This window comes from Bos grunniens, chromosome 3 (assembly GCF_055505025.1).
Source record: "Bos grunniens cultivar Pamir isolate PY7600 chromosome 3, Bosgru_T2T1.0, whole genome shotgun sequence".
Taxonomy (NCBI): Eukaryota; Metazoa; Chordata; class Mammalia; order Artiodactyla; family Bovidae; genus Bos; species Bos grunniens.
The window spans coordinates 107,522,019-107,534,846 of NC_141167.1; the positions used below are offsets into that span (position 1 = coordinate 107,522,019).

Consider the following 12,828-nt stretch of genomic DNA (forward strand, 5'->3'; position numbering starts at 1 on the left):
CGCTGAAGCTGGAGCTGGATCCAGGGTGACTGCTCCGAACTCGAGAGAGGCTGGGGGGTCCTGGGGTTCAGGGACCAGGCACCTAAGTGAGGCAACGGCACCCCCTGCTGGAACAACTCGAAGACGCTGGGAGGGGGTTCACCCTCGCCCCCCGCCCGAGACTCCCCACCCAGGTTTCGGGCTCCAGTAGTGCCTGATGGGCTGAAAGTTGGAGTAGGGAGACTCATTCCTCTTTAAGAATTGGGCGGGCGTCGAAGGGTTAAACAGGAGCCTTGAGCGCGAGCCTGCGGAGGGCAGAGGTCACAGCCAATCACTTGACACGAGCTCTTTATTTAGGCGCTTTCTCTGTCACTCTGCTCCCCAGACCCCCGAGGGGATCGCAGTACGTGGCAGGGAGGGGAGGCGGGGACAGAGGCGCTGAGCCCCCGGCGCGCAGAGCTGCCACCTCCGGGTGGGGGTGGGGGCGGGGGAGCGCGGGCTGGGTGCCCGGGGAAGGGGAGGAGCAGGGTCTCAGGTGTCACCATTCTGAGCCGTAAAACGGCGGAAGGAGCGGCCGCCCCTCGGCAAGCGTCTTTGAAGTGGGAGATCAAAGGACGGGGGTAGGGCACGGCTCCACGCGGAGACCCAAGTGGGAGTGGGCGAGACTCTGAGGGAGAGGGCCGGGAGACAAACAGAAATGGAAGTCAGGCAGGGAGCTTCGGAGACAGGCCAGGAGGCCGTAGACCGCCGACCGCAGAGGAGCAGGGTCGGGCACGGGGAATAAGGTACTCCTGAGCGAGCGGAACCCGGGGGCCCGTTCCGCGTTGAGGGACGCTGCGGCCCCGCTGCCCTCGGCCGATCGGTGCACGTGGTCCGGATGCCCTTAACGCACCCCCAGCCCCACCACCCTCCCGGAGCTGTCCTTCCAGCTTCTTCCGAGGCGGGGAGAAAAATCCCCACATCTGGTCCCAGCCCTGGCCCCACCCTGCCAGCGTGGCCAAGGGTGGAGCAGAGGACCAGCTCTGCGAGATTCTGGGCCTTTAGAGCCTGGAACAGTCTAGGAGGTTAGGGGCCTTAGTTGGGGAGGACCCCCGTGGAGGAGAGCCAACGGAAAGGGGCTGGAGGATTTACCAAAGACTGGAGAACACGCTGGAGGTCCAGCCTCCGTGCTGTAAAGAGGAAAACCTCTGAATAATGGGTGTGTAGGGGAAGATAATGCAACTAGGGTGACTCTGGCACAGGAAGGATGGAGATTAGACTGTAGAAAGGGCTTTTGACGCCCCCCACCCCCCTCAAAAACCAATAAAATGTCAATTCTGAAAAAGGAGCTGAAGGCTTCAGCCTGGTTTTAGGGTTCCAGGTTTTGTGTAGGGGACTTTAATTGCGGGGAGCAGGGTAGGGGTTGGCCTGGTCTTCTGCAAGTGAGGGGGCAGCGGGTCGAAGGGCTCTGGGAAGATGGATAGACAAAAGCAGAGACGGTGGAGGGAAGGGGTGGTCCCTGGGGGGTGCTTAGGGCTTGGGGTTGAGGCACTGCTCCTCCCCCATCATTTGGCTGCAGCTTCGCTGTAGGTAAAGGGAGGGGGATTAGGTTTTGACAGTGAAATCAGGCTCCCAGCCAAGGGGATGAGGAGACGCTGGGGGAGGGAACCGGGCAGAAACCAGACTCCCGCTGCCTCTCCTGCCCCCTCGCTGCCCCCTGCCTCTTACATCCAGGTCTCCTGTCCCTCTCCGCTCCAGCCTTCTTGAGCCCCCAGGCAGAAGAGTCCAGTCTCCTCCTCAGTAGGCGTCTCTCCTACTGCAAAAAAGAAGGGCCAGGGCTGACCCTCTCCTCCACAAGCTTGTGACTAAGGATGTAGAAACCTCACCCAAAAGATGGTCACCAGGATGAGGGGGGCCTGGACCTACAGGAGCACAGAGGAGGGATGTGGTCTGGCTGAGGGAACTAGAGGGGCTGGAGGTGGGGGCTCCCTGGGGTGGAGGCAGGCCAGCCTGGGCCCACTCCCCTCCCTCCACTTCCTCACTCCCCCCACCCCACCCCCACCCCCACCCCCCACTGGCCAGGCAGCCAGAATTACCAAAGAGACAGAAGTAAGACAAAGGGAAGTTGGGCTGGGAGGAGAATTTTTTCCAGATGTGAGTGTTTGTGGTTTGGCAGCTCTGGGCCTGAGCTCCAGCCTCTGCACCCCAACCCTGGCTGAGAGAGTTTGGGCAGAGGGTCCAGAGCATGGTGCTGAACAGCCAGGCTGGAGGTTTCAGCCTCCAGCAGCCCTGTTACCATAGGAGCATGGAGGCACGTGTGTAAGGGGTACTTAGGAAAAAATGCAGGGGAAGGGGGTTGGGGGGCATGAGGCTGGGGAGTAGTGGATGAGAGGGCTGGGGGACAGGGAAAGGGGGCTAACAGAGGAGGCTGGGGGAACCCAGGGGCAAGGGGCAGTGGCTAGAGCCCTGGAACCAGGTGATGGGGAGGAGCTTAGCCAGCATCAGTCACTCAGTCACAAACAACTGGCTTTAATTTCCCGCCGGGATCCATAAGGAGAAGGAATTTCCTAGTGTCGCTGGCCTTTTAATTATTACCAAATCTGCTGCAGATCTGCCTGGGGCAATGCGTTCCCCTTTCTAGGAGCCTGGGTCATACCTCTCTTGGGGCTCCCCCAGGAATTTGGAGACTCAAGTCGGGTGGGGGGGTGCCAGATTGGTGAGAAAAGGTGGGGGAGCAGAGGCAGGATAGGGGTGAGGAAGAAACAGACAAGCTAGAGTTAGGAAAGAAACATTCTGGAGCTTTGTTCCCATTGCAGTGTGGCTATGTGGAAAGTGGCTGGTTTTGCAGAAGGAATGCAGATGGGCAGGCTCCTGAATGGTTTCAAGAGTAGGGTGTGAGTGGATGTAGATGTATGCACAATTAAGGGGTCTGGGGGCTTGGGAAGAGGAGGCTGCCCCACCTCTCTCCACCATTCCCTTGAGGCTGAGTCGGGGAGGATTGATGGCAAGAGCGGGAGTGTTGTGAACCCCTCACCCTCACCCCCAACGGGGACCGGGAGATTCCCAGCCAAATGCAGCACTTGTAGAAGGGCCTCACCCTGCGCAGTGTTATTGCATCTGCTGGATCAGAGAGTTTGTTGGCGGAGAGTCATGTAGAAATTAAACCCAGGTGGGGCTGGACACCTGGGTCTCTGCCATACAGGGTAGGGGCCACGAAGGAAGCAGGAATTCTATAGAGGGTGGGAAGTGGGAGAGTAGAAGAGGGGAGCTGGGCCTTCCCCTGGGCAGGACAGCTGTATATCCTGGCCTCCCTGAGCCCTCAGGATTCCGTGCAGCACGGAGCATAGACTTAAGCATCCTGCCTCCAGGTCTGCTCTAATCCTCAACATTGAAGGAAATGTTCTGTTCTTGTGTCTCCCTGGGCTTAAGGACCCAGCATTTTTGAAATCTGTTAAGGCCCGGCTCTGATCCTCCCCAAATGAAATTGCCATTGCAACAGGATAGATGCAAGACCAAAAAAAGAGCTTCCAGCAAGCTAAAGTGCAAGCTGGGAGTCAGAGAGTAGAAAGGAGGCAACTCATTCCCAGGAACATCTGGGCACAGGAGAGAGATCCTAGGAACTAGGGAAGGTATGGTCAGAGAATCTGAGTGATGGGGGAAGGGGCAGCCAGACTCAAAGGAAGGTATGACAACAGCCTCCGGAGCCAGCCCTGGGGCCCTGGCAAAGGGGGAGGCAGGTGGGGTCAGAAGCGCAGAATGCGAGGAGGGAGCTGCCTGTGACAGGAGGGATCACAGTTAGACCAGGGGAATCTGCAGGCACCCGGGCAGCCAGGCGGCTCCTCTGTTGTTTTTGGCTCTGCTACCTGGTTCCCAGCTCCATCTGCCAACGCTCTCCTCAGGGCTGGGCTGGGTGCACTGAGCCGGGCAGGCTGAGCAGTGGAGGGGGGAAGGAGGAGCTGGGGGTGCACTGGCAGAAGACATGTCCGGAGATCAAATCTCTGTTCCCTGAGAGAGGCCCCTGGCTCTGTTCACCTCTTCAGGGGCAGGCGCAGAGGTGTGGGCAGTCATCGAAGAGCCTGGAGAACCCCTGCACAAGGCCTGGGCTCTTTGTTCTTCTGCTCCTCTACCCTGCCTCCACCACCCAGACTGCTTCTTGCCAGTCTGCCGTGGTAGCTCAATCCCTTCCCCCACGTAGGCCCTGCTCCGTTTTCTCTCCTGCTGCTAAGTCACTCCAGTCGTGTCCGACTCTGTGTGACCCTGTAGACGGAAGCCCACCAGGCTCCCCCATCCCTGGGATTCTCCAGGCAAGAATACTGGAGTGGGTTGCCATTTTCTTTCACTTTCTCTCCTACTGCAGTGAAAAACACCAAATTTGACCCCCCTTCCTCTAGAGCCTCCTCGCTTCTCAAGAGAACCTCCAGGCTGAGGTGGGGATTCAGTGTGGCACGGATTGTTGGTGGCAGCTGCCAACATCTGAAGCCACATGGCCCTGGGCCTGACTCTGGCCAGCCGTGGCCCCTTCCCCACTCGGAAGGAATCCCCCCAGGGCAACACTGCTGGATGAAGAAGCCAGTCAGCCCTGTGACCTGCTGTAAAACTCCTGGCTTTTATGATGCAGTGACTAGGGCCAGACCCCTGTGCCATTTCCACTCTTGGCACTGACCCCTTAACCCCTGGCAGCCCAAGGCTGTAGCTATGAAAAGCTTGGCAGAGTGGACATTGGGTTTGCATGGTACCTGGGGACAGTGAAAAGATGAACAGACCCGGGAAAAGATGAACAGCCTGCGGTCCAGCCCAAGACATTTTCTGGGGAGCTCAAGCCCCCTCCCAGATATCTCTTCTCCCACTTTCTGGGGATGAGAAATGGAAGAAGAGCCAGGGCTCCACAGAACCCCTCTGTCCATTGAGACAATCTGGAGTTTTTGGAGGAAGAAAGAAGTCGACAGGGCTGCAGGCTGATTCGGGGCTACATTCCTCCTCTGGCCTGAACTGCAGAAGGTGGGCACTGGGCCAGATAATCAGACTCTGAGACTGAAGAGGAAAGAAGTATGGGGTGGTGGGAGAGAAGGGTGAGATCCCAGAGAAGAGACTGAGGGGGCCCTAGGCCTAGGCTTTGAGGTTCTGTATGGAGATAGAAAGACAGTATTGGACCCACTGTCCCTGGGGCGCAGGGTAAGTGGGACTGACAGATCAGATTCAGGAACATTGGCCAGCTCGGGGGCGGAGGGACACCTCTTCAAAGCTCCTTAGCACTCCCATTTCCCTCCTTCTCGAACCCCCAAAATGCAGCTACTGTCTCCAGATAAGACCTGGTAGTTTGGCCCCCAGCCGGGCTCCTAAGGAAGCTGGCTGTGCTAATGGCTCCAGGGAGGAGGCTGGAACCCCAGGAGCTGGGTAATAAGGACCAGCTTCCCCAACCCCAGGGCCCTTCTTGCTGCAGACCAGGCCCAGAACAGTGGGCCAGACTCCCCAGAGACAGAATCAGAGCTACAGGGGGATTTGAGCAGAGTAAGGGTGGGCTCCAGGAGCCCAGATTCCTGGTCCCTGCCCCCATCCTCCCATCTTGAGCAGGGAGGGAATTAAGGGATGCAAGAGTTCAGAGTCTGGCCCCTTCACCAGGCTAGGGCCTTGTCCTTCCAGTGACCCCACCAACCTACCCCTCCTTATAGTAGGGCTGGAGACATGGGCGGGTAGGGGAGGCCCCAGACTGACCTAGCCCTAATGGCTTTCCCTGGGCAGCATGAACAAAATGGGAAAAAGATGTGTGAGGTGGGAAGCTCTGATTTCCTTTCCCCTGCGGGCGCCAGCTCTGGAAAATGTTAGCTGTCAAAGACAGACTGTATAGTCCCCCTGCCTCCCTCAACCCAGTACCCCTTCACCCCTCCCCATCCACCAGCACCCCCCTCCCACTGCCTGCCCAGATTCCCAGGGGGCACCGGGCTGGCTAGTGCCTGTGAATTTCAGTTCACTAGGCTGAGGATGCACACTGTCTGGACGAAGCCCCCATCTCTCCCTGCCTGCATCTTCTCCACCAGCCTGAGAAAGACATTCAGACGGGAGCTTTGGCACTTGGGGATCCTCAGGAACATGTCCCTGGGGGGTCAAAAGAGCCAGTAGATCCTGGATTTCACAATTGCCAACCTCCTCGCCACGGTCTCACGCCTCTTGAATCCCAGTGCTCTGGGACTGTCGGCTACACATTTCCAGGTTTCCAGATGATCCGGATTTCTTGTTAGCCTTCCAGCTGAGCTTGCAGCAGCTAGCACAGAGAGGGTGCCATCCTGAGTCAAGGACACACAGGGTGTGCCTTTCTCCCTGCCTGGGGGCAGTGTGGTCTCCACGGGCCAAGTCTCTCCTCTGATGAGCTCCCAGACCCCCTGGTACTAGGTTCCTAGGAGTCCCAGGGAATTGATTCCAAAGCTGGGAGGAGGCAGTTCCTGCCTTGGAGTGGAGAGTGGGCATGGGGGTGGCTAACCTCGCAGGAAAGCAACAGAACCCTCTTCCCTTGCTCTAGCCCAGGCTTCTTTGATCCGACCCCAGATCCACCCTCCCACCCTTCAGGAAAGCTTCCCAGACCCACCCACTCTGCCAGCCCAGCCCAGCATCCCTGCCCCAGCCTGAGGTCTCAAGCTGCCAAGGTTGGATTATCTGCCTCTGACTTCCCGTTGGTCATGGGTGTAGGCTCCATCGCCCTCCTCAGCTCTGAGGGCAGGGGCAGTCTGCCTTCTTCCTCCTTTGGTTATGGTTTGGATCCATCTCATGGAGTCTTTCCAAAGAAGGGACTGAGTAGGATTCCACAAGATAGAAGGGAGTGAAGGACCTGGCCTTTCGGTGAAGCTGCCTCTGGTCTGGGGATGCCAGACAGTTTGGGTTCCTGGTGCTGCAACGGACAGGAGGGTCAGGGTCCCGGGCGAGGGCCCAACCCTCAGTGCCCAGGTCTGGGAGAAGAGTGGCTCTGAGCCCGCCACTGTGCGAGAACTTCCTATGCTGCCTGGGGTCTGATCCCAAAGCTCGCTCTTAAACACTTCAGAATGGAATCTGGTTAAGCCTGGGAGAGGATTAAGATGTGCTTGTCTTTCCATGCCAAATTCTTAAAAATATCTTCTTTCTCTGCCTCTCCCTCCACCCCTACATCTCTCAAAATCCTATGCATTATATACACTCTTTCAAAGAAAGCACGGAGTTGATGGTATCCCTAAATAAGGCTAGGAGCTCACATATTAAAAAAACAAAACCAGCAAAGTCAGCACAGTGAAGCGGTAGGAGGGCAGAGAGCAGAGCAGGAAAAAAACCTGTGCAGCAATTCTAAAAGACCAGGGGCTGGGGTGGCAAGGGCTCACCAGGACCCCTCCCCGAGCTCAGCAGTGCCACTAGATGTCACTTACCCATTTAGTCACTGCCTGGAGGAAATGGTGCAACCCTGACTGTCCACCCAGAAACGGTGGCAAACCTCCACCCCTGACCACACACTGGGTCCCCTACTGGTGAGGGTGCGTGTACTTCCTGAGCTATCTGGTGGGCTAGTATGTACAGGAACTTGGGTGAGAGTTGAAAGACCAAAGATGCCAGTCTTGGCTTACACATCTGTTCAGCATCAACCGCACAAGAGATCATCTATGTGTGCAAAGTTAATCAGTTTCAGATAAGGCTACTTACCAGCTCCTCCGCCTCAACTCCTGTCATCTCTGGCCTAGATTACAGCAAGAACCTCCGCTTTGGTTTTCTGTTCCCACTCTCTTCCAGTCACAGCACCCACGGGGAGTCCTTTAAATCCTGAGTCAGTTCACACCATTGTTCAAAACCCTGCACTGGTGCCCGTTTCATGCAGATAGTAAGTCCCAGGGCTTACAATGGCCTACAAGGGTCTATATCATGGGCCTACGTCTCCCCCTGCTCACTGACCCCCCAGCCCCTACCCCCCTCCCCTTGGCTTCCCCTGTTCCAGCCATGCTGCTACCTAAATATATCAAGCATTACTCCTGCCTTTGCACTGACCTCTTTCTCTGGAATATTCTTCCCCCAGATATTTACTTGACTTGCTCCTTCACGTCTTTCAGTTCTGCTCAAATGTCACTTCCTCAAAAATGCCTTCTCTAAACAAACGGTCTGGAATCTTATGTACACATATCTGCCTTATCCCCTTACTTTTCTTCATATCACTCATCATCCCCACTACAAGGGAGGTCTGTGCAGACTCCACTGGCCTACGATAGCACCTGGTTTGTGCTCAGTAAATATTTCTTGAACAAATGGATGAAAAGTGAATGACTTCAGCCAAAATCAATGACTACTAAGGCTGAAAAAAATATCTTTCATTAGTACACTTGTTCTTGATTTAATCATTTATTTAACTGTCCTTGAAGATTGAAGGCAGGAGGAGAAGGGGACGACAGAGGATGAGATGGTTGGATGGCATCACCGACTCAATGGACATGAGTTTGGGTAAACTCTGGGAGTTGGTGATGGACAGGGAGGCCTGGCGTGCTGTGGTTCATGGGATCGAAAGAGTCGGACAAGACTGAGCGACTGAACTGAACTGATAGGTGCATGAAAGAGGTACTCTGATAAAAATCAGGTCTGAAAATGAGAGGGATACAGCCATACAGCCATGGTGGAGGCCATGCCCACTGGCTGGGAGAGTTCAGAACTCTCCATGATGCCCCAGCTGCCCTCTTAGAAATCCCAACCCAGCTCATTAAGGCTCAGAGAATGTGTTTATGCATCTTCAACTCCTTGTTTGCAGCATCTGTCCACCTCAGGTCCCTGAGGATCTAGCTCAAGCTCCCCATCCTCCTGTTTCTAGTCCTGGGGAATTACCTGATGGTCCAGTGGTTAAGACTCTGGGCTTCCACTGCAGGGCACATGGGTTCCATCCCTAATCAGGGAACTAAGATCCCCACACACTGCGTGGCACAACCCCCCAACTTTGCCCCCCACAATATATATATATTCATATATATATATATGAAATCCTGTGGCCCCCTGGGGGCTTCCAGCACTTACTCAACAGGTCAGCCTCTCAGGTCCTTGATTCCACAGACTTCATCAACCTCGTCTCCATCTAGGTTTAGGCACTTGCCTCGGGGACCACACACTGTCAGCTGTGAGCATTTAAACTCTTCACTTTTCTGTTTGGGTTGCTGAATGATGCTAGAAAAAAAATGTGACAAGCAGTTTGCAGGGGTCCTGCAAATTCACTTTCTGACCTCAATCAGGAGCTCTGCCGTTGCTCAGAGGCCCTTTCTTGTGTTCTCAGTCAGCTCACTCTCCTGTCTTCTTGGTGGCTGCTCCACACTGTCTTTATTCTTTCCAAGTTTCTGTCCCTTGGCTTCCCCCTCATACTCAGCTGACCATTCTGCCTCCAATTTAATGAGCAAGCAAGGTCACCAGACCCTAATCACTTTATTCCACCATCATCCCAAGCCAGCTCCAAGAATTACCTTGCAGTAAAGTGGTTAGGACTCTGCGCTCTTAACACCAAGGGCCTGGGTTCAATCCCTGCTCAGGGAACTAGGACTACACAAGCTGCCACGTGGCCAAAAAGCACCCCCAAAACAAAACAAAACCCAACCATCTCCATCTGCCATCTGCCTTACCGTTTCCTCTTTTCTTTCTGACCCAGCAGACAAGGGATCCTGATTGCTGGCCAAGGCTAAGCTTGGCATCCCTCCCCTCTACTCTTTCAGGATCCACTGTAGCTTAATTCACCTGCCCTCTCACGAGCCAAGTTATGCTCTGCTGGCTTTGTCTATTGGCGCCCTCAGCCCTCACACTCCCACAGCAACCCTCATCTGCTTCCCTTCAGAGCCAACAAAGAACAGCTCACAGCCACTCCTTCCTCGCCTCGTTTATTCTCCAGCCCGTCTGGGCTGAGCTGCTGCCGCCCCTCTCAGACGCTGCTCAGATAAAGGGCACTGAATTGCTACAAAACAGACCCTTTTGTTGGCTCTCAGCGGACTGGCTGTCCATGCTGTTAATGCTACCTCCCCCGTCCTGGGAGGAGTCTCCTTAGCTGTCCTCTTACCTGATGGTCCTCTCTCAGACCTCTCTTCCTCCAGCAGCTTCTAAGGACGGGTACTTCCTGAGACTCTGATTTTGACCTGCTATTTATATGCCTTTATATAAAGGCTTCATTCCAAGCCAAGGCTTTTATCTTACTATTGTGCTCTTGTCTCCTAGTTTCCAGCCCCAGATCTCATTTACTCTGCTAAACTCCAGTCTGGTACATCCAGCTGCTGGCTGGATATCTACACTTGGGTATCTTCAAGAAGCTCAAAGTCAACCCAATCAATACCCAAGTCATCTTCCTCAAAAACCTGCTCTCCTGCCCACCATACACTCTGTCTTTGTTAATGGCACCACTGCTGTCTATCCACTGTAGTTCAGAAATATCAAGGCAACCTTTAATCCCCTTGCTCTGATCTCTAAATCTTATTGATTCTACCTTCTCAGTGATGCTCATATGCACCTTCCCAATTTATTAATTCAGGACTACATCATTGCTCATCAGATTACTCAAACAGAAGAACTCATGTTCTGGCCCTACTCAATCTTGCTTCCGTTTGGCTGCCAGCATTGTCTTCCTAAAACCGAAATCTGATCACATCACTCCCCTATTTTAAATTCTTCGGCGACTCTAGACAGTGCTTGCCACGGGGCATTGATATCAATTTACTGGTTTCTCTGCTTCAGGTTACTATAAGCAACTGGGGGCACATGCCATCTCTGTGTGCCTAGCAAATGCCTGGCACATAGCAAGTGTTTAATAATAAACATTTGAGTGGCAGGATGCCAACCTCATCAGATGCTGCCTGGCTGTGTTACCAACCCAGTCGGAGAGTGGTTAAGAGCTGAGGCTCCAGACAGACAGACCTGGCAGGTCTGCGTGCCAGCACTGCCAACTTCCAGCTGTTTAGCCTAGGGAAGATGTCTTACTTTTCGTCAGCCTCAGTTTCCTCAACTGTTCAATTGGAATACTACCATCTCCCTTACAGAGAGTAGGACCACGCTCCTAAAGACTCAGCACAGTACCTGACTCAGAGAAGCACTCAACAAATGGCTGCCATTATTATTATTAATGATAGCAACCATTAGCTAGACTTCAAAGTTAGAAGAAAATCCCAGGATTTTAATGCCAGAACCACTGAGGCTCCTAGGAAGCAAACTGATTTACCAGCACAAACTGAGTAAGTAGCAAAATCAAAATTGATGCCTAGTGTCTACATAGCAATAAAATGCTGTTCTGCTATCAACTGTTTGGTGGACTTGCCCTAAGTTACAGGGTAAATGAAAAGTGCATTGTGAACAATACACAGCCTGTAATGCAGGATATTCATAAATGCCCTTGGCAAGGTACAGTTGCACACATGGGAATCTGTGTCTCTAAACTTGGACTTAGGCTAGTGTGCCTTGGGGCAAGTTCATAATTACAGTACTGTTCATCTTTCCTTCTGTCAGCTGTAATCATCTGTTAAACTAGGAATCAAGTGATTCCTTGTTAGAGTCTTGATTCAATCAGTGGGTTTTTTTTTTGGCTGTACCACGTGGTTTGTGGGATCTTAGTTCCCTGACCCGGGATTGAACCTGGGCCCTCTACAGTGAGACTGTGGAGTCCTAACCACTGGATTCCCAAGGAATTCCCTCAACCAGTGGCTTTTAAGGGTAGAGAGAATGGCAGCATTATGACCTGAAATTTCAAAATACACTTCCCCTCCCAAGAATCACTTTACTATATGACATTTCAAAAGATCAGTGTGTTTGGCAGCATATACTTCTCCCACTCTTTTGCCCTTTATCGTTCTCACCTGCAGAAGGGGGCTCAGCATTAGGAAATATCAAGACATGGAAAGAGTATTGTCGGAAGAACATTTGTTTTCTTGTGCATATGCTCCAAAGGGCCTCAAACTTAAGGCAAACCAGGACTTGCTGATTGGTATTTAGGTAGAAATCTGCAATGGGGCTTATCTGTCATCAACTGGATGAAGCCTGAGAACAAAGGGGCAGAGAAAGAAGGGGATTAAAGTACAGGGATCCCCAGGCACCCTGCAGGGTGAGCTGGGCTCGGACCAGGAAGTATGATATGAGAAAAGAGCAAGAAAATGGTTGCAAGGTCCTCTGGTCTCCAGGTTCTTTTTGGTGAGCAAAAGTGAGACTTAGCCCTTCCCAATGCTGGACGGAGGGCGCCTGAGCCGGGGGGTGAAGTAGAGCATAAAAGCCAAGTGCAACTAGAGATTACCATACTAAGTGAAGTAAGTGAATAAGAGAAAGACGAATACCATATGATATCACTTATATGTGGAATCTAAAACATGACACAAACGAACTTGTCTGTGAAACAGAAACAGACGCACAGAGAACAGACGCATGGTTGCCAAGGAGGGAGGTGGGGGGGATGGATCGGGAGTGTGGGGTTAGCAGCTGTAAACTGTTAGATACAGAATGAACAAGGTCCTACTGCAGAGCACAGGGAACTATATTCAACATCGTATGGTAACACAGTGGAAAATAACATGAAAAAGACTATATGATTGTTATATATAACTGAGTCACTTTGTTGTACATCAGAAACAATATTGTAAATCAACAGTATACTTCATAAAATAAATTACCCAGCCAGGTACCCTAAAACCTGAACTCAAAGGAGAATTTTCCACTTAGCTTCTAGTTTCCTGATTGCAATGTAATTAAGACTCACATTCATTTAAGACTTGTAACCCGTTTTTGGTGTGACCTTCCTACATTATTCCCACTTAAGAGATGTGTAAGAGCGCCTAGCGCTTCTTTGTGAAGTGTCATGGACATTGCTTATGTTGGGTTCAACAGGAACCAACTTGCTCAGAGCTCAACAGCTGCCTGTTCAAGCAGATGCTG

General features: G+C 52.9%; 1 long non-coding RNA gene across 2 annotated transcripts; it reads right to left on the reverse strand.

The window, feature by feature from the left end:
- Positions 1-310: 310 nt before the first annotated feature.
- LOC147376706 (uncharacterized) lies at positions 311-2,193 on the reverse strand. 2 transcript variants are annotated; one of them, XR_015161177.1, is made up of 3 exons: positions 2,055-2,193; positions 1,687-1,774; positions 311-646 (listed from the first exon to the last, which is right to left on the reverse strand). It is a non-coding gene; the product is annotated as an uncharacterized LOC147376706 (long non-coding RNA). The 2 variants fall into 2 exon arrangements; XR_015161176.1 differs by lacking the exon at positions 311-646 and adding an exon at positions 1,316-1,542.
- Between the last annotated feature and the right edge of the window lie 10,635 nt (positions 2,194-12,828).